Source organism: Anomaloglossus baeobatrachus, unplaced genomic scaffold (assembly GCF_048569485.1).
Source record: "Anomaloglossus baeobatrachus isolate aAnoBae1 unplaced genomic scaffold, aAnoBae1.hap1 Scaffold_645, whole genome shotgun sequence".
In the NCBI taxonomy this organism is placed as follows: domain Eukaryota; kingdom Metazoa; phylum Chordata; class Amphibia; order Anura; family Aromobatidae; genus Anomaloglossus; species Anomaloglossus baeobatrachus.
The window spans coordinates 116703-135282 of record NW_027445014.1 but is presented as its reverse complement, the minus strand read 5'-3'; the positions used below and the strand labels follow the sequence as shown (position 1 = coordinate 135282).

At 47.2% G+C, this 18580-nt stretch overlaps 12 non-coding genes and 1 pseudogene across 12 annotated transcripts; all 13 read right to left on the bottom strand.

The window, feature by feature from the left end:
• Positions 1–966: 966 nt before the first annotated feature.
• Positions 967–1157, bottom strand: LOC142286115 (U2 spliceosomal RNA). Its single transcript, XR_012747332.1, has one exon. It is a non-coding gene; the product is annotated as a U2 spliceosomal RNA (small nuclear RNA).
• A 1117-nt stretch (positions 1158–2274) lies between these two features.
• LOC142286114 (U2 spliceosomal RNA) lies at positions 2275–2465 on the bottom strand. The gene has a single exon (XR_012747331.1). It is a non-coding gene; the product is annotated as a U2 spliceosomal RNA (small nuclear RNA).
• A 1117-nt stretch (positions 2466–3582) lies between these two features.
• Positions 3583–3790, bottom strand: LOC142286138 (U2 spliceosomal RNA; annotated as a pseudogene).
• A 1293-nt stretch (positions 3791–5083) lies between these two features.
• On the bottom strand, positions 5084–5274 carry LOC142286113 (U2 spliceosomal RNA). The gene has a single exon (XR_012747330.1). It is a non-coding gene; the product is annotated as a U2 spliceosomal RNA (small nuclear RNA).
• A 1117-nt stretch (positions 5275–6391) lies between these two features.
• Positions 6392–6582, bottom strand: LOC142286112 (U2 spliceosomal RNA). Its single transcript, XR_012747329.1, has one exon. It is a non-coding gene; the product is annotated as a U2 spliceosomal RNA (small nuclear RNA).
• A 1117-nt stretch (positions 6583–7699) lies between these two features.
• Positions 7700–7890, bottom strand: LOC142286111 (U2 spliceosomal RNA). Its single transcript, XR_012747328.1, has one exon. It is a non-coding gene; the product is annotated as a U2 spliceosomal RNA (small nuclear RNA).
• Positions 7891–9007: 1117 nt separating this feature from the next.
• Positions 9008–9198, bottom strand: LOC142286110 (U2 spliceosomal RNA). Its single transcript, XR_012747327.1, has one exon. It is a non-coding gene; the product is annotated as a U2 spliceosomal RNA (small nuclear RNA).
• A 1117-nt stretch (positions 9199–10315) lies between these two features.
• On the bottom strand, positions 10316–10506 carry LOC142286108 (U2 spliceosomal RNA). Its single transcript, XR_012747326.1, has one exon. It is a non-coding gene; the product is annotated as a U2 spliceosomal RNA (small nuclear RNA).
• Positions 10507–11623: 1117 nt separating this feature from the next.
• LOC142286132 (U2 spliceosomal RNA) lies at positions 11624–11816 on the bottom strand. Its single transcript, XR_012747348.1, has one exon. It is a non-coding gene; the product is annotated as a U2 spliceosomal RNA (small nuclear RNA).
• A 1919-nt stretch (positions 11817–13735) lies between these two features.
• LOC142286106 (U2 spliceosomal RNA) lies at positions 13736–13926 on the bottom strand. Its single transcript, XR_012747324.1, has one exon. It is a non-coding gene; the product is annotated as a U2 spliceosomal RNA (small nuclear RNA).
• A 1117-nt stretch (positions 13927–15043) lies between these two features.
• On the bottom strand, positions 15044–15234 carry LOC142286105 (U2 spliceosomal RNA). The gene has a single exon (XR_012747323.1). It is a non-coding gene; the product is annotated as a U2 spliceosomal RNA (small nuclear RNA).
• A 1117-nt stretch (positions 15235–16351) lies between these two features.
• On the bottom strand, positions 16352–16542 carry LOC142286104 (U2 spliceosomal RNA). The gene has a single exon (XR_012747322.1). It is a non-coding gene; the product is annotated as a U2 spliceosomal RNA (small nuclear RNA).
• Positions 16543–17659: 1117 nt separating this feature from the next.
• Positions 17660–17844, bottom strand: LOC142286135 (U2 spliceosomal RNA). The gene has a single exon (XR_012747351.1). It is a non-coding gene; the product is annotated as a U2 spliceosomal RNA (small nuclear RNA).
• Positions 17845–18580: the final 736 nt, after the last annotated feature.

Below are 18580 nucleotides of genomic sequence, written 5' to 3'. Positions count from 1 at the left end.
AAGAAGAATGGTGCGTTTTGCAGCCGCCGCCCACTGCAATGAATCTGAATAACTCCTCCTTTAGGGCGCAAGCAACTCCCCTCCCCCTTGCAGTCTTTCCAATTCACGATACAAAAAGACGGACAGGACAGGTTGCCTGACTTTCCGTCACTGCCACCCTTTGCCATCCTTACCCGTAGAAAGCCCTTTCATCATCCCCAAACCCTAATCTTTTCCCTTTCCTTCCCAGCCCCCAAACCCTGCCCTCTGTACCTTTCTCACCACCCGCTTCCCTTCTCCTGTCATCCCCCTACCACCCGGGAAAAAAAGAGATTGCCCCCTCCTTCCACTAGCCCACCCTCCCACCCAAAGAACAACTTCTTCTGCGCAGCTTGTTTTCTAGGCAGCAGCGCTATTGTGATGTCATCGGGGGGCATTGTGACAAGCCGCCAGTGTTCCGTCTCTTCATGTTGTGCACTGTTCAAACCGAAAATACATCAACAGGCAGGCTACAGAAAAGCTTACTAACAAAGGTTAGAGAGGGGCTTTCTCAGAGGGCTTTTTACAGTTTGTCTATTCCCAATTAGCCGGTTTAGTATACTTAATGAAAGTACTAATTCTTTCATAGGCCGCCCATTCTTAGTATTTGACGTTCAGGTAACAACAGGTAACTTTATTTGGAGTGGAAGCAGAGAGATAACACCAGATGCCAATTGTAGATCCTCTCACACCTGTGGTCACTGCAGCATCTGACTCCACTTTGTCCAAAAGGGATCTATTCCATTCAATTACACATGATCTAGATTAGACTGACAACAAGATACTGCACGGGACATAGCAGAGTTGGTGAAGTTGAGTGGTGATGAGTTTGCTATTTGGATGAATAAAGCAAGTAAAAAGTGTGTTAGATAAAAATTCATTTCAATTCGCTAATCGGGCTAATATGAATCAGGTGAATCGAGTTCTGCTTTTGGAAACTGGGTTAAGAAGGGGTGCACCGTTCCTGGAGGTACTGCAATACCAGGTCAATGCGTGGAGTGGACAGAGCAAGCTCTTTTTCCATCTCCCTGTTCTAAAAATCCATTTAATATATGGTCCCCAGATAGGGGACGTATCAGATATTAAACTGATAAGAACAGATACTACACTTGATCTTAGCCAAAAGGCCGAGAAGCGATAACCAGAATTGGTTTGGGCCTCGAGTGGCACCCTGGCCTATGCCGGACACATCTTAGGGAGAGAGAGCGAGAGGGAGACAAACCCACGCCTACACAAGACATTTTGTCACCCAAGCCAACCCTTGAAAAGGCTGCTTTGCAGAGCAAAAACAAGAAGAATGGTGCGTTTTGCAGCCGCCGCCCACTGCAATGAATCTGAATAACTCCTCCTTTAGGGCGCAAGCAACTCCCCTCCCCCTTGCAGTCTTTCCAATTCACGATACAAAAAGACGGACAGGACAGGTTGCCTGACTTTCCGTCACTGCCACCCTTTGCCATCCTTACCCGTAGAAAGCCCTTTCATCATCCGCAAACCCTAATCTTTTCCCTTTCCTTCCCAGCCCCCAAACCCTGCCCTCTGTACCTTTCTCACCACCCGCTTCCCTTCTCCTGTCATCCCCCTACCACCCGGGAAAAAAAGAGATTGCCCCCTCCTTCCACTAGCCCACCCTCCCACCCAAAGAACAACTTCTTCTGCGCAGCTTGTTTTCTAGGCAGCAGCGCTATTGTGATGTCATCGGGGGGCATTGTGACAAGCCGCCAGTGTTCCGTCTCTTCATGTTGTGCACTGTTCAAACCGAAAATACATCAACAGGCAGGCTACAGAAAAGCTTACTAACAAAGGTTAGAGAGGGGCTTTCTCAGAGGGCTTTTTACAGTTTGTCTATTCCCAATTAGCCGGTTTAGTATACTTAATGAAAGTACTAATTCTTTCATAGGCCGCCCATTCTTAGTATTTGACGTTCAGGTAACAACAGGTAACTTTATTTGGAGTGGAAGCAGAGAGATAACACCAGATGCCAATTGTAGATCCTCTCACACCTGTGGTCACTGCAGCATCTGACTCCACTTTGTCCAAAAGGGATCTATTCCATTCAATTACACATGATCTAGATTAGACTGACAACAAGATACTGCACGGGACATAGCAGAGTTGGTGAAGTTGAGTGGTGATGAGTTTGCTATTTGGATGAATAAAGCAAGTAAAAAGTGTGTTAGATAAAAATTCATTTCAATTCGCTAATCGGGCTAATATGAATCAGGTGAATCGAGTTCTGCTTTTGGAAACTGGGTTAAGAAGGGGTGCACCGTTCCTGGAGGTACTGCAATACCAGGTCAATGCGTGGAGTGGACAGAGCAAGCTCTTTTTCCATCTCCCTGTTCTAAAAATCCATTTAATATATGGTCCCCAGATAGGGGACGTATCAGATATTAAACTGATAAGAACAGATACTACACTTGATCTTAGCCAAAAGGCCGAGAAGCGATAACCAGAATTGGTTTGGGCCTCGAGTGGCACCCTGGCCTATGCCGGACACATCTTAGGGAGAGAGAGCGAGAGGGAGACAAACCCACGCCTACACAAGACATTTTGTCACCCAAGCCAACCCTTGAAAAGGCTGCTTTGCAGAGCAAAAACAAGAAGAATGGTGCGTTTTGCAGCCGCCGCCCACTGCAATGAATCTGAATAACTCCTCCTTTAGGGCGCAAGCAACTCCCCTCCCCCTTGCAGTCTTTCCAATTCACGATACAAAAAGACGGACAGGACAGGTTGCCTGACTTTCCGTCACTGCCACCCTTTGCCATCCTTACCCGTAGAAAGCCCTTTCATCATCCCCAAACCCTAATCTTTTCCCTTTCCTTCCCAGCCCCCAAACCCTGCCCTCTGTACCTTTCTCACCACCCGCTTCCCTTCTCCTGTCATCCCCCTACCACCCGGGAAAAAAAGAGATTGCCCCCTCCTTCCACTAGCCCACCCTCCCACCCAAAGAACAACTTCTTCTGCGCAGCTTGTTTTCTAGGCAGCAGCGCTATTGTGATGTCATCGGGGGGCATTGTGACAAGCCGCCAGTGTTCCGTCTCTTCATGTTGTGCACTGTTCAAACCGAAAATACATCAACAGGCAGGCTACAGAAAAGCTTACTAACAAAGGTTAGAGAGGGGCTTTCTCAGAGGGCTTTTTACAGTTTGTCTATTCCCAATTAGCCGGTTTAGTATACTTAATGAAAGTACTAATTCTTTCATAGGCCGCCCATTCTTAGTATTTGACGTTCAGGTAACAACAGGTAACTTTATTTGGAGTGGAAGCAGAGAGATAACACCAGATGCCAATTGTAGATCCTCTCACACCTGTGGTCACTGCAGCATCTGACTCCACTTTGTCCAAAAGGGATCTATTCCATTCAATTACACATGATCTAGATTAGACTGACAACAAGATACTGCACGGGACATAGCAGAGTTGGTGAAGTTGAGTGGTGATGAGTTTGCTATTTGGATGAATAAAGCAAGTAAAAAGTGTGTTAGATAAAAATTCATTTCAATTCGCTAATCGGGCTAATATGAATCAGGTGAATCGAGTTCTGCTTTTGGAAACTGGGTTAAGAAGGGGTGCACCGTTCCTGGAGGTACTGCAATACCAGGTCAATGCGTGGAGTGGACAGAGCAAGCTCTTTTTCCATCTCCCTGTTCTAAAAATCCATTTAATATATGGTCCCCAGATAGGGGACGTATCAGATATTAAACTGATAAGAACAGATTTTTTTTTTTTTTTTTTTTTTTTTTTTTTTTTGAAGGATGAGTTTGAAAATAATAAAGTGACCGCCTCTCGTTGCCCAGGTAACCGTCCGTCACAAGAGGGCTATGACATCCTACGATGCACACTCCCCCAAGGCCAGCAGTTGTGCAATACCCTGGCACCTTTCAGCACCAACCAAGGTAGTACCCTCCCAAACTACACTTGATCTTAGCCAAAAGGCCGAGAAGCGATAACCAGAATTGGTTTGGGCCTCGAGTGGCACCCTGGCCTATGCCGGACACATCTTAGGGAGAGAGAGCGAGAGGGAGACAAACCCACGCCTACACAAGACATTTTGTCACCCAAGCCAACCCTTGAAAAGGCTGCTTTGCAGAGCAAAAACAAGAAGAATGGTGCGTTTTGCAGCCGCCGCCCACTGCAATGAATCTGAATAACTCCTCCTTTAGGGCGCAAGCAACTCCCCTCCCCCTTGCAGTCTTTCCAATTCACGATACAAAAAGACGGACAGGACAGGTTGCCTGACTTTCCGTCACTGCCACCCTTTGCCATCCTTACCCGTAGAAAGCCCTTTCATCATCCCCAAACCCTAATCTTTTCCCTTTCCTTCCCAGCCCCCAAACCCTGCCCTCTGTACCTTTCTCACCACCCGCTTCCCTTCTCCTGTCATCCCCCTACCACCCGGGAAAAAAAGAGATTGCCCCCTCCTTCCACTAGCCCACCCTCCCACCCAAAGAACAACTTCTTCTGCGCAGCTTGTTTTCTAGGCAGCAGCGCTATTGTGATGTCATCGGGGGGCATTGTGACAAGCCGCCAGTGTTCCGTCTCTTCATGTTGTGCACTGTTCAAACCGAAAATACATCAACAGGCAGGCTACAGAAAAGCTTACTAACAAAGGTTAGAGAGGGGCTTTCTCAGAGGGCTTTTTACAGTTTGTCTATTCCCAATTAGCCGGTTTAGTATACTTAATGAAAGTACTAATTCTTTCATAGGCCGCCCATTCTTAGTATTTGACGTTCAGGTAACAACAGGTAACTTTATTTGGAGTGGAAGCAGAGAGATAACACCAGATGCCAATTGTAGATCCTCTCACACCTGTGGTCACTGCAGCATCTGACTCCACTTTGTCCAAAAGGGATCTATTCCATTCAATTACACATGATCTAGATTAGACTGACAACAAGATACTGCACGGGACATAGCAGAGTTGGTGAAGTTGAGTGGTGATGAGTTTGCTATTTGGATGAATAAAGCAAGTAAAAAGTGTGTTAGATAAAAATTCATTTCAATTCGCTAATCGGGCTAATATGAATCAGATGAATCGAGTTCTGCTTTTGGAAACTGGGTTAAGAAGGGGTGCACCGTTCCTGGAGGTACTGCAATACCAGGTCAATGCGTGGAGTGGACAGAGCAAGCTCTTTTTCCATCTCCCTGTTCTAAAAATCCATTTAATATATGGTCCCCAGATAGGGGACGTATCAGATATTAAACTGATAAGAACAGATACTACACTTGATCTTAGCCAAAAGGCCGAGAAGCGATAACCAGAATTGGTTTGGGCCTCGAGTGGCACCCTGGCCTATGCCGGACACATCTTAGGGAGAGAGAGCGAGAGGGAGACAAACCCACGCCTACACAAGACATTTTGTCACCCAAGCCAACCCTTGAAAAGGCTGCTTTGCAGAGCAAAAACAAGAAGAATGGTGCGTTTTGCAGCCGCCGCCCACTGCAATGAATCTGAATAACTCCTCCTTTAGGGCGCAAGCAACTCCCCTCCCCCTTGCAGTCTTTCCAATTCACGATACAAAAAGACGGACAGGACAGGTTGCCTGACTTTCCGTCACTGCCACCCTTTGCCATCCTTACCCGTAGAAAGCCCTTTCATCATCCCCAAACCCTAATCTTTTCCCTTTCCTTCCCAGCCCCCAAACCCTGCCCTCTGTACCTTTCTCACCACCCGCTTCCCTTCTCCTGTCATCCCCCTACCACCCGGGAAAAAAAGAGATTGCCCCCTCCTTCCACTAGCCCACCCTCCCACCCAAAGAACAACTTCTTCTGCGCAGCTTGTTTTCTAGGCAGCAGCGCTATTGTGATGTCATCGGGGGGCATTGTGACAAGCCGCCAGTGTTCCGTCTCTTCATGTTGTGCACTGTTCAAACCGAAAATACATCAACAGGCAGGCTACAGAAAAGCTTACTAACAAAGGTTAGAGAGGGGCTTTCTCAGAGGGCTTTTTACAGTTTGTCTATTCCCAATTAGCCGGTTTAGTATACTTAATGAAAGTACTAATTCTTTCATAGGCCGCCCATTCTTAGTATTTGACGTTCAGGTAACAACAGGTAACTTTATTTGGAGTGGAAGCAGAGAGATAACACCAGATGCCAATTGTAGATCCTCTCACACCTGTGGTCACTGCAGCATCTGACTCCACTTTGTCCAAAAGGGATCTATTCCATTCAATTACACATGATCTAGATTAGACTGACAACAAGATACTGCACGGGACATAGCAGAGTTGGTGAAGTTGAGTGGTGATGAGTTTGCTATTTGGATGAATAAAGCAAGTAAAAAGTGTGTTAGATAAAAATTCATTTCAATTCGCTAATCGGGCTAATATGAATCAGGTGAATCGAGTTCTGCTTTTGGAAACTGGGTTAAGAAGGGGTGCACCGTTCCTGGAGGTACTGCAATACCAGGTCAATGCGTGGAGTGGACAGAGCAAGCTCTTTTTCCATCTCCCTGTTCTAAAAATCCATTTAATATATGGTCCCCAGATAGGGGACGTATCAGATATTAAACTGATAAGAACAGATACTACACTTGATCTTAGCCAAAAGGCCGAGAAGCGATAACCAGAATTGGTTTGGGCCTCGAGTGGCACCCTGGCCTATGCCGGACACATCTTAGGGAGAGAGAGCGAGAGGGAGACAAACCCACGCCTACACAAGACATTTTGTCACCCAAGCCAACCCTTGAAAAGGCTGCTTTGCAGAGCAAAAACAAGAAGAATGGTGCGTTTTGCAGCCGCCGCCCACTGCAATGAATCTGAATAACTCCTCCTTTAGGGCGCAAGCAACTCCCCTCCCCCTTGCAGTCTTTCCAATTCACGATACAAAAAGACGGACAGGACAGGTTGCCTGACTTTCCGTCACTGCCACCCTTTGCCATCCTTACCCGTAGAAAGCCCTTTCATCATCCCCAAACCCTAATCTTTTCCCTTTCCTTCCCAGCCCCCAAACCCTGCCCTCTGTACCTTTCTCACCACCCGCTTCCCTTCTCCTGTCATCCCCCTACCACCCGGGAAAAAAAGAGATTGCCCCCTCCTTCCACTAGCCCACCCTCCCACCCAAAGAACAACTTCTTCTGCGCAGCTTGTTTTCTAGGCAGCAGCGCTATTGTGATGTCATCGGGGGGCATTGTGACAAGCCGCCAGTGTTCCGTCTCTTCATGTTGTGCACTGTTCAAACCGAAAATACATCAACAGGCAGGCTACAGAAAAGCTTACTAACAAAGGTTAGAGAGGGGCTTTCTCAGAGGGCTTTTTACAGTTTGTCTATTCCCAATTAGCCGGTTTAGTATACTTAATGAAAGTACTAATTCTTTCATAGGCCGCCCATTCTTAGTATTTGACGTTCAGGTAACAACAGGTAACTTTATTTGGAGTGGAAGCAGAGAGATAACACCAGATGCCAATTGTAGATCCTCTCACACCTGTGGTCACTGCAGCATCTGACTCCACTTTGTCCAAAAGGGATCTATTCCATTCAATTACACATGATCTAGATTAGACTGACAACAAGATACTGCACGGGACATAGCAGAGTTGGTGAAGTTGAGTGGTGATGAGTTTGCTATTTGGATGAATAAAGCAAGTAAAAAGTGTGTTAGATAAAAATTCATTTCAATTCGCTAATCGGGCTAATATGAATCAGGTGAATCGAGTTCTGCTTTTGGAAACTGGGTTAAGAAGGGGTGCACCGTTCCTGGAGGTACTGCAATACCAGGTCAATGCGTGGAGTGGACAGAGCAAGCTCTTTTTCCATCTCCCTGTTCTAAAAATCCATTTAATATATGGTCCCCAGATAGGGGACGTATCAGATATTAAACTGATAAGAACAGATACTACACTTGATCTTAGCCAAAAGGCCGAGAAGCGATAACCAGAATTGGTTTGGGCCTCGAGTGGCACCCTGGCCTATGCCGGACACATCTTAGGGAGAGAGAGCGAGAGGGAGACAAACCCACGCCTACACAAGACATTTTGTCACCCAAGCCAACCCTTGAAAAGGCTGCTTTGCAGAGCAAAAACAAGAAGAATGGTGCGTTTTGCAGCCGCCGCCCACTGCAATGAATCTGAATAACTCCTCCTTTAGGGCGCAAGCAACTCCCCTCCCCCTTGCAGTCTTTCCAATTCACGATACAAAAAGACGGACAGGACAGGTTGCCTGACTTTCCGTCACTGCCACCCTTTGCCATCCTTACCCGTAGAAAGCCCTTTCATCATCCCCAAACCCTAATCTTTTCCCTTTCCTTCCCAGCCCCCAAACCCTGCCCTCTGTACCTTTCTCACCACCCGCTTCCCTTCTCCTGTCATCCCCCTACCACCCGGGAAAAAAAGAGATTGCCCCCTCCTTCCACTAGCCCACCCTCCCACCCAAAGAACAACTTCTTCTGCGCAGCTTGTTTTCTAGGCAGCAGCGCTATTGTGATGTCATCGGGGGGCATTGTGACAAGCCGCCAGTGTTCCGTCTCTTCATGTTGTGCACTGTTCAAACCGAAAATACATCAACAGGCAGGCTACAGAAAAGCTTACTAACAAAGGTTAGAGAGGGGCTTTCTCAGAGGGCTTTTTACAGTTTGTCTATTCCCAATTAGCCGGTTTAGTATACTTAATGAAAGTACTAATTCTTTCATAGGCCGCCCATTCTTAGTATTTGACGTTCAGGTAACAACAGGTAACTTTATTTGGAGTGGAAGCAGAGAGATAACACCAGATGCCAATTGTAGATCCTCTCACACCTGTGGTCACTGCAGCATCTGACTCCACTTTGTCCAAAAGGGATCTATTCCATTCAATTACACATGATCTAGATTAGACTGACAACAAGATACTGCACGGGACATAGCAGAGTTGGTGAAGTTGAGTGGTGATGAGTTTGCTATTTGGATGAATAAAGCAAGTAAAAAGTGTGTTAGATAAAAATTCATTTCAATTCGCTAATCGGGCTAATATGAATCAGGTGAATCGAGTTCTGCTTTTGGAAACTGGGTTAAGAAGGGGTGCACCGTTCCTGGAGGTACTGCAATACCAGGTCAATGCGTGGAGTGGACAGAGCAAGCTCTTTTTCCATCTCCCTGTTCTAAAAATCCATTTAATATATGGTCCCCAGATAGGGGACGTATCAGATATTAAACTGATAAGAACAGATACTACACTTGATCTTAGCCAAAAGGCCGAGAAGCGATAACCAGAATTGGTTTGGGCCTCGAGTGGCACCCTGGCCTATGCCGGACACATCTTAGGGAGAGAGAGCGAGAGGGAGACAAACCCACGCCTACACAAGACATTTTGTCACCCAAGCCAACCCTTGAAAAGGCTGCTTTGCAGAGCAAAAACAAGAAGAATGGTGCGTTTTGCAGCCGCCGCCCACTGCAATGAATCTGAATAACTCCTCCTTTAGGGCGCAAGCAACTCCCCTCCCCCTTGCAGTCTTTCCAATTCACGATACAAAAAGACGGACAGGACAGGTTGCCTGACTTTCTGTCACTGCCACCCTTTGCCATCCTTACCCGTAGAAAGCCCTTTCATCATCCCCAAACCCTAATCTTTTCCCTTTCCTTCCCAGCCCCCAAACCCTGCCCTCTGTACCTTTCTCACCACCCGCTTCCCTTCTCCTGTCATCCCCCTACCACCCGGGAAAAAAAGAGATTGCCCCCTCCTTCCACTAGCCCACCCTCCCACCCAAAGAACAACTTCTTCTGCGCAGCTTGTTTTCTAGGCAGCAGCGCTATTGTGATGTCATCGGGGGGCATTGTGACAAGCCGCCAGTGTTCCGTCTCTTCATGTTGTGCACTGTTCAAACCGAAAATACATCAACAGGCAGGCTACAGAAAAGCTTACTAACAAAGGTTAGAGAGGGGCTTTCTCAGAGGGCTTTTTACAGTTTGTCTATTCCCAATTAGCCGGTTTAGTATACTTAATGAAAGTACTAATTCTTTCATAGGCCGCCCATTCTTAGTATTTGACGTTCAGGTAACAACAGGTAACTTTATTTGGAGTGGAAGCAGAGAGATAACACCAGATGCCAATTGTAGATCCTCTCACACCTGTGGTCACTGCAGCATCTGACTCCACTTTGTCCAAAAGGGATCTATTCCATTCAATTACACATGATCTAGATTAGACTGACAACAAGATACTGCACGGGACATAGCAGAGTTGGTGAAGTTGAGTGGTGATGAGTTTGCTATTTGGATGAATAAAGCAAGTAAAAAGTGTGTTAGATAAAAATTCATTTCAATTCGCTAATCGGGCTAATATGAATCAGGTGAATCGAGTTCTGCTTTTGGAAACTGGGTTAAGAAGGGGTGCACCGTTCCTGGAGGTACTGCAATACCAGGTCAATGCGTGGAGTGGACAGAGCAAGCTCTTTTTCCATCTCCCTGTTCTAAAAATCCATTTAATATATGGTCCCCAGATAGGGGACGTATCAGATATTAAACTGATAAGAACAGATACTACACTTGATCTTAGCCAAAAGGCCGAGAAGCGATAACCAGAATTGGTTTGGGCCTCGAGTGGCACCCTGGCCTATGCCGGACACATCTTAGGGAGAGAGAGCGAGAGGGAGACAAACCCACGCCTACACAAGACATTTTGTCACCCAAGCCAACCCTTGAAAAGGCTGCTTTGCAGAGCAAAAACAAGAAGAATGGTGCGTTTTGCAGCCGCCGCCCACTGCAATGAATCTGAATAACTCCTCCTTTAGGGCGCAAGCAACTCCCCTCCCCCTTGCAGTCTTTCCAATTCACGATACAAAAAGACGGACAGGACAGGTTGCCTGACTTTCCGTCACTGCCACCCTTTGCCATCCTTACCCGTAGAAAGCCCTTTCATCATCCCCAAACCCTAATCTTTTCCCTTTCCTTCCCAGCCCCCAAACCCTGCCCTCTGTACCTTTCTCACCACCCGCTTCCCTTCTCCTGTCATCCCCCTACCACCCGGGAAAAAAAGAGATTGCCCCCTCCTTCCACTAGCCCACCCTCCCACCCAAAGAACAACTTCTTCTGCGCAGCTTGTTTTCTAGGCAGCAGCGCTATTGTGATGTCATCGGGGGGCATTGTGACAAGCCGCCAGTGTTCCGTCTCTTCATGTTGTGCACTGTTCAAACCGAAAATACATCAACAGGCAGGCTACAGAAAAGCTTACTAACAAAGGTTAGAGAGGGGCTTTCTCAGAGGGCTTTTTACAGTTTGTCTATTCCCAATTAGCCGGTTTAGTATACTTAATGAAAGTACTAATTCTTTCATAGGCCGCCCATTCTTAGTATTTGACGTTCAGGTAACAACAGGTAACTTTATTTGGAGTGGAAGCAGAGAGATAACACCAGATGCCAATTGTAGATCCTCTCACACCTGTGGTCACTGCAGCATCTGACTCCACTTTGTCCAAAAGGGATCTATTCCATTCAATTACACATGATCTAGATTAGACTGACAACAAGATACTGCACGGGACATAGCAGAGTTGGTGAAGTTGAGTGGTGATGAGTTTGCTATTTGGATGAATAAAGCAAGTAAAAAGTGTGTTAGATAAAAATTCATTTCAATTCGCTAATCGGGCTAATATGAATCAGGTGAATCGAGTTCTGCTTTTGGAAACTGGGTTAAGAAGGGGTGCACCGTTCCTGGAGGTACTGCAATACCAGGTCAATGCGTGGAGTGGACAGAGCAAGCTCTTTTTCCATCTCCCTGTTCTAAAAATCCATTTAATATATGGTCCCCAGATAGGGGACGTATCAGATATTAAACTGATAAGAACAGATTTTTGATTTAATGAAGCTTTCCAAAGCACCACAAAAAATGCATGACCGAAGTCACACCAAAAACAGTGCAAAGGCTAGGATTCGTGTGGACCCCACCGTGAGGAGAGGGTCCCCAAAAATCAACCCCGTCCCTCCGAGCCAGAAGGCCACAGCAAGGGTCAGGGATCTTCGGTGCTCCCCCAAGCCGAAGCCTGGTTGAGCCTTGTCGTTGCTCCCAGCGTCCACCCAGGCATCTTACCCAAGTGGAGTAGAGAGCTACTAGTTGTTGGTTTCGCAGCCGAAACTGCCCGGACCGTCAACCGGTGTTGGTTTCTCAGCCCAAGGCTAACCGGACCTCCAACCGGGTGTTGGTTTCTCAGCCGAAGCTGACCCAGACCTCCAACCGGGTGTTGGTTTCTCAGCCGAAGCTGACCCAGACCTCCAACCGGGTGTTAGTTTCTCAGCCCAAAGCTGACCAGACCTCCGACCGGGATTATAAAAATTTCCCTTCCTAGCCAGAAGGCCGGGATAGGGTAATATGCTCAAAAAGTATGAAAAGGCAAGGTACGGTGTGCTACAGAGCCCAAGGCTTGCCGGGGTCCCAAGCCAGCAAGCTCAGACTCACTCCAGGGTCGTCAGTCCTGGGGCACGTTGTACCATAGCCCCCCACCCTTACTCAGTCTAATAGCCTCGATCCTGGTAGGGCCATGTTTTCCTCTAGATGAATATACTATCCACCCAGAGTACTAGCAAGCGCAACCTTCCAGTGTGCATTGTATCATTGTACTAAGGTGGCCTGGAGCTTAAACCACCTCTTCGAACAACACTACACTTGATCTTAGCCAAAAGGCCGAGAAGCGATAACCAGAATTGGTTTGGGCCTCGAGTGGCACCCTGGCCTATGCCGGACACATCTTAGGGAGAGAGAGCGAGAGGGAGACAAACCCACGCCTACACAAGACATTTTGTCACCCAAGCCAACCCTTGAAAAGGCTGCTTTGCAGAGCAAAAACAAGAAGAATGGTGCGTTTTGCAGCCGCCGCCCACTGCAATGAATCTGAATAACTCCTCCTTTAGGGCGCAAGCAACTCCCCTCCCCCTTGCAGTCTTTCCAATTCACGATACAAAAAGACGGACAGGACAGGTTGCCTGACTTTCCGTCACTGCCACCCTTTGCCATCCTTACCCGTAGAAAGCCCTTTCATCATCCCCAAACCCTAATCTTTTCCCTTTCCTTCCCAGCCCCCAAACCCTGCCCTCTGTACCTTTCTCACCACCCGCTTCCCTTCTCCTGTCATCCCCCTACCACCCGGGAAAAAAAGAGATTGCCCCCTCCTTCCACTAGCCCACCCTCCCACCCAAAGAACAACTTCTTCTGCGCAGCTTGTTTTCTAGGCAGCAGCGCTATTGTGATGTCATCGGGGGGCATTGTGACAAGCCGCCAGTGTTCCGTCTCTTCATGTTGTGCACTGTTCAAACCGAAAATACATCAACAGGCAGGCTACAGAAAAGCTTACTAACAAAGGTTAGAGAGGGGCTTTCTCAGAGGGCTTTTTACAGTTTGTCTATTCCCAATTAGCCGGTTTAGTATACTTAATGAAAGTACTAATTCTTTCATAGGCCGCCCATTCTTAGTATTTGACGTTCAGGTAACAACAGGTAACTTTATTTGGAGTGGAAGCAGAGAGATAACACCAGATGCCAATTGTAGATCCTCTCACACCTGTGGTCACTGCAGCATCTGACTCCACTTTGTCCAAAAGGGATCTATTCCATTCAATTACACATGATCTAGATTAGACTGACAACAAGATACTGCACGGGACATAGCAGAGTTGGTGAAGTTGAGTGGTGATGAGTTTGCTATTTGGATGAATAAAGCAAGTAAAAAGTGTGTTAGATAAAAATTCATTTCAATTCGCTAATCGGGCTAATATGAATCAGGTGAATCGAGTTCTGCTTTTGGAAACTGGGTTAAGAAGGGGTGCACCGTTCCTGGAGGTACTGCAATACCAGGTCAATGCGTGGAGTGGACAGAGCAAGCTCTTTTTCCATCTCCCTGTTCTAAAAATCCATTTAATATATGGTCCCCAGATAGGGGACGTATCAGATATTAAACTGATAAGAACAGATACTACACTTGATCTTAGCCAAAAGGCCGAGAAGCGATAACCAGAATTGGTTTGGGCCTCGAGTGGCACCCTGGCCTATGCCGGACACATCTTAGGGAGAGAGAGCGAGAGGGAGACAAACCCACGCCTACACAAGACATTTTGTCACCCAAGCCAACCCTTGAAAAGGCTGCTTTGCAGAGCAAAAACAAGAAGAATGGTGCGTTTTGCAGCCGCCGCCCACTGCAATGAATCTGAATAACTCCTCCTTTAGGGCGCAAGCAACTCCCCTCCCCCTTGCAGTCTTTCCAATTCACGATACAAAAAGACGGACAGGACAGGTTGCCTGACTTTCCGTCACTGCCACCCTTTGCCATCCTTACCCGTAGAAAGCCCTTTCATCATCCCCAAACCCTAATCTTTTCCCTTTCCTTCCCAGCCCCCAAACCCTGCCCTCTGTACCTTTCTCACCACCCGCTTCCCTTCTCCTGTCATCCCCCTACCACCCGGGAAAAAAAGAGATTGCCCCCTCCTTCCACTAGCCCACCCTCCCACCCAAAGAACAACTTCTTCTGCGCAGCTTGTTTTCTAGGCAGCAGCGCTATTGTGATGTCATCGGGGGGCATTGTGACAAGCCGCCAGTGTTCCGTCTCTTCATGTTGTGCACTGTTCAAACCGAAAATACATCAACAGGCAGGCTACAGAAAAGCTTACTAACAAAGGTTAGAGAGGGGCTTTCTCAGAGGGCTTTTTACAGTTTGTCTATTCCCAATTAGCCGGTTTAGTATACTTAATGAAAGTACTAATTCTTTCATAGGCCGCCCATTCTTAGTATTTGACGTTCAGGTAACAACAGGTAACTTTATTTGGAGTGGAAGCAGAGAGATAACACCAGATGCCAATTGTAGATCCTCTCACACCTGTGGTCACTGCAGCATCTGACTCCACTTTGTCCAAAAGGGATCTATTCCATTCAATTACACATGATCTAGATTAGACTGACAACAAGATACTGCACGGGACATAGCAGAGTTGGTGAAGTTGAGTGGTGATGAGTTTGCTATTTGGATGAATAAAGCAAGTAAAAAGTGTGTTAGATAAAAATTCATTTCAATTCGCTAATCGGGCTAATATGAATCAGGTGAATCGAGTTCTGCTTTTGGAAACTGGGTTAAGAAGGGGTGCACCGTTCCTGGAGGTACTGCAATACCAGGTCAATGCGTGGAGTGGACAGAGCAAGCTCTTTTTCCATCTCCCTGTTCTAAAAATCCATTTAATATATGGTCCCCAGATAGGGGACGTATCAGATATTAAACTGATAAGAACAGATACTACACTTGATCTTAGCCAAAAGGCCGAGAAGCGATAACCAGAATTGGTTTGGGCCTCGAGTGGCACCCTGGCCTATGCCGGACACATCTTAGGGAGAGAGAGCGAGAGGGAGACAAACCCACGCCTACACAAGACATTTTGTCACCCAAGCCAACCCTTGAAAAGGCTGCTTTGCAGAGCAAAAACAAGAAGAATGGTGCGTTTTGCAGCCGCCGCCCACTGCAATGAATCTGAATAACTCCTCCTTTAGGGCGCAAGCAACTCCCCTCCCCCTTGCAGTCTTTCCAATTCACGATACAAAAAGACGGACAGGACAGGTTGCCTGACTTTCCGTCACTGCCACCCTTTGCCATCCTTACCCGTAGAAAGCCCTTTCATCATCCCCAAACCCTAATCTTTTCCCTTTCCTTCCCAGCCCCCAAACCCTGCCCTCTGTACCTTTCTCACCACCCGCTTCCCTTCTCCTGTCATCCCCCTACCACCCGGGAAAAAAAGAGATTGCCCCCTCCTTCCACTAGCCCACCCTCCCACCCAAAGAACAACTTCTTCTGCGCAGCTTGTTTTCTAGGCAGCAGCGCTATTGTGATGTCATCGGGGGGCATTGTGACAAGCCGCCAGTGTTCCGTCTCTTCATGTTGTGCACTGTTCAAACCGAAAATACATCAACAGGCAGGCTACAGAAAAGCTTACTAACAAAGGTTAGAGAGGGGCTTTCTCAGAGGGCTTTTTACAGTTTGTCTATTCCCAATTAGCCGGTTTAGTATACTTAATGAAAGTACTAATTCTTTCATAGGCCGCCCATTCTTAGTATTTGACGTTCAGGTAACAACAGGTAACTTTATTTGGAGTGGAAGCAGAGAGATAACACCAGATGCCAATTGTAGATCCTCTCACACCTGTGGTCACTGCAGCATCTGACTCCACTTTGTCCAAAAGGGATCTATTCCATTCAATTACACATGATCTAGATTAGACTGACAACAAGATACTGCACGGGACATAGCAGAGTTGGTGAAGTTGAGTGGTGATGAGTTTGCTATTTGGATGAATAAAGCAAGTAAAAAGTGTGTTAGATAAAAATTCATTTCAATTCGCTAATCGGGCTAATATGAATCAGGTGAATCGAGTTCTGCTTTTGGAAACTGGGTTAAGAAGGGGTGCACCGTTCCTGGAGGTACTGCAATACCAGGTCAATGCGTGGAGTGGACAGAGCAAGCTCTTTTTCCATCTCCCTGTTCTAAAAATCCATTTAATATATGGTCCCCAGATAGGGGACGTATCAGATATTAAACTGATAAGAACAGATACTACACTTGATCTTAGCCAAAAGGCCGAGAAGCGATAACCAGAATTGGTTTGGGCCTCGAGTGGCACCCTGGCCTATGCCGGACACATCTTAGGGAGAGAGAGCGAGAGGGAGACAAACCCACGCCTACACAAGACATTTTGTCACCCAAGCCAACCCTTGAAAAGGCTGCTTTGCAGAGCAAAAACAAGAAGAATGGTGCGTTTTGCAGCCGCCGCCCACTGCAATGAATCTGAATAACTCCTCCTTTAGGGCGCAAGCAACTCCCCTCCCCCTTGCAGTCTTTCCAATTCACGATACAAAAAGACGGACAGGACAGGTTGCCTGACTTTCCGTCACTGCCACCCTTTGCCATCCTTACCCGTAGAAAGCCCTTTCATCATCCCCAAACCCTAATCTTTTCCCTTTCCTTCCCAGCCCCCAAACCCTGCCCTCTGTACCTTTCTCACCACCCGCTTCCCTTCTCCTGTCATCCCCCTACCACCCGGGAAAAAAAGAGATTGCCCCCTCCTTCCACTAGCCCACCCTCCCACCCAAAGAACAACTTCTTCTGCGCAGCTTGTTTTCTAGGCAGCAGCGCTATTGTGATGTCATCGGGGGGCATTGTGACAAGCCGCCAGTGTTCCGTCTCTTCATGTTGTGCACTGTTCAAACCGAAAATACATCAACAGGCAGGCTACAGAAAAGCTTACTAACAAAGGTTAGAGAGGGGCTTTCTCAGAGGGCTTTTTACAGTTTGTCTATTCCCAATTAGCCGGTTTAGTATACTTAATGAAAGTACTAATTCTTTCATAGGCCGCCCATTCTTAGTATTTGACGTTCAGGTAACAACAGGTAACTTTATTTGGAGTGGAAGCAGAGAGATAACACCAGATGCCAATTGTAGATCCTCTCACACCTGTGGTCACTGCAGCATCTGACTCCACTTTGTCCAAAAGGGATCTATTCCATTCAATTACACATGATCTAGATTAGACTGACAACAAGATACTGCACGGGACATAGCAGAGTTGGTGAAGTTGAGTGGTGATGAGTTTGCTATTTGGATGAATAAAGCAAGTAAAAAGTGTGTTAGATAAAAATTCATTTCAATTCGCTAATCGGGCTAATATGAATCAGGTGAATCGAGTTCTGCTTTTGGAAACTGGGTTAAGAAGGGGTGCACCGTTCCTGGAGGTACTGCAATACCAGGTCAATGCGTGGAGTGGACAGAGCAAGCTCTTTTTCCATCTCCCTGTTCTAAAAATCCATTTAATATATGGTCCCCAGATAGGGGACGTATCAGATATTAAACTGATAAGAACAGATGAGATTTCATCCGCAAATTTCAGAAAACGGTCATCGGCCACCACACAAAAGCGCAGTGCCGCAGGTGATCGCCTCCCGAGCCCAGGAACCACCAGCCATAAGGGGACGTAAGCACCAAAAGGCGCAACAATCCCCGAGGCCGGCGGTTGTGCAAGCCCGGGCCCCTCCCAGCCAAGACCAAGGCAAACCCAATGAAGGGACTACACTTGATCTTAGCCAAAAGGCCGAGAAGCGATAACCAGAATTGGTTTGGGCCTCGAGTGGCACCCTGGCCTATGCCGGACACATCTTAGGGAGAGAGAGCGAGAGGGAGACAAACCCACGCCTACACAAGACATTTTGTCACCCAAGCCAACCCTTGAAAAGGCTGCTTTGCAGAGCAAAAACAAGAAGAATGGTGCGTTTTGCAGCCGCCGCCCACTGCAATGAATCTGAATAACTCCTCCTTTAGAGCGCAAGCAACTCCCCTCCCCCTTGCAGTCTTTCCAATTCACGATACAAAAAGACGGACAGGACAGGTTGCCTGACTTTCCGTCACTGCCACCCTTTGCCATCCTTACCCGTAGAAAGCCCTTTCATCATCCCCAAACCCTAATCTTTTCCCTTTCCTTCCCAGCCCCCAAACCCTGCCCTCTGTACCTTTCTCACCACCCGCTTCCCTTCTCCTGTCATCCCCCTACCACCCGGGAAAAAAAGAGATTGCCCCCTCCTTCCACTAGCCCACCCTCCCACCCAAAGAACAACTTCTTCTGCGCAGCTTGTTTTCT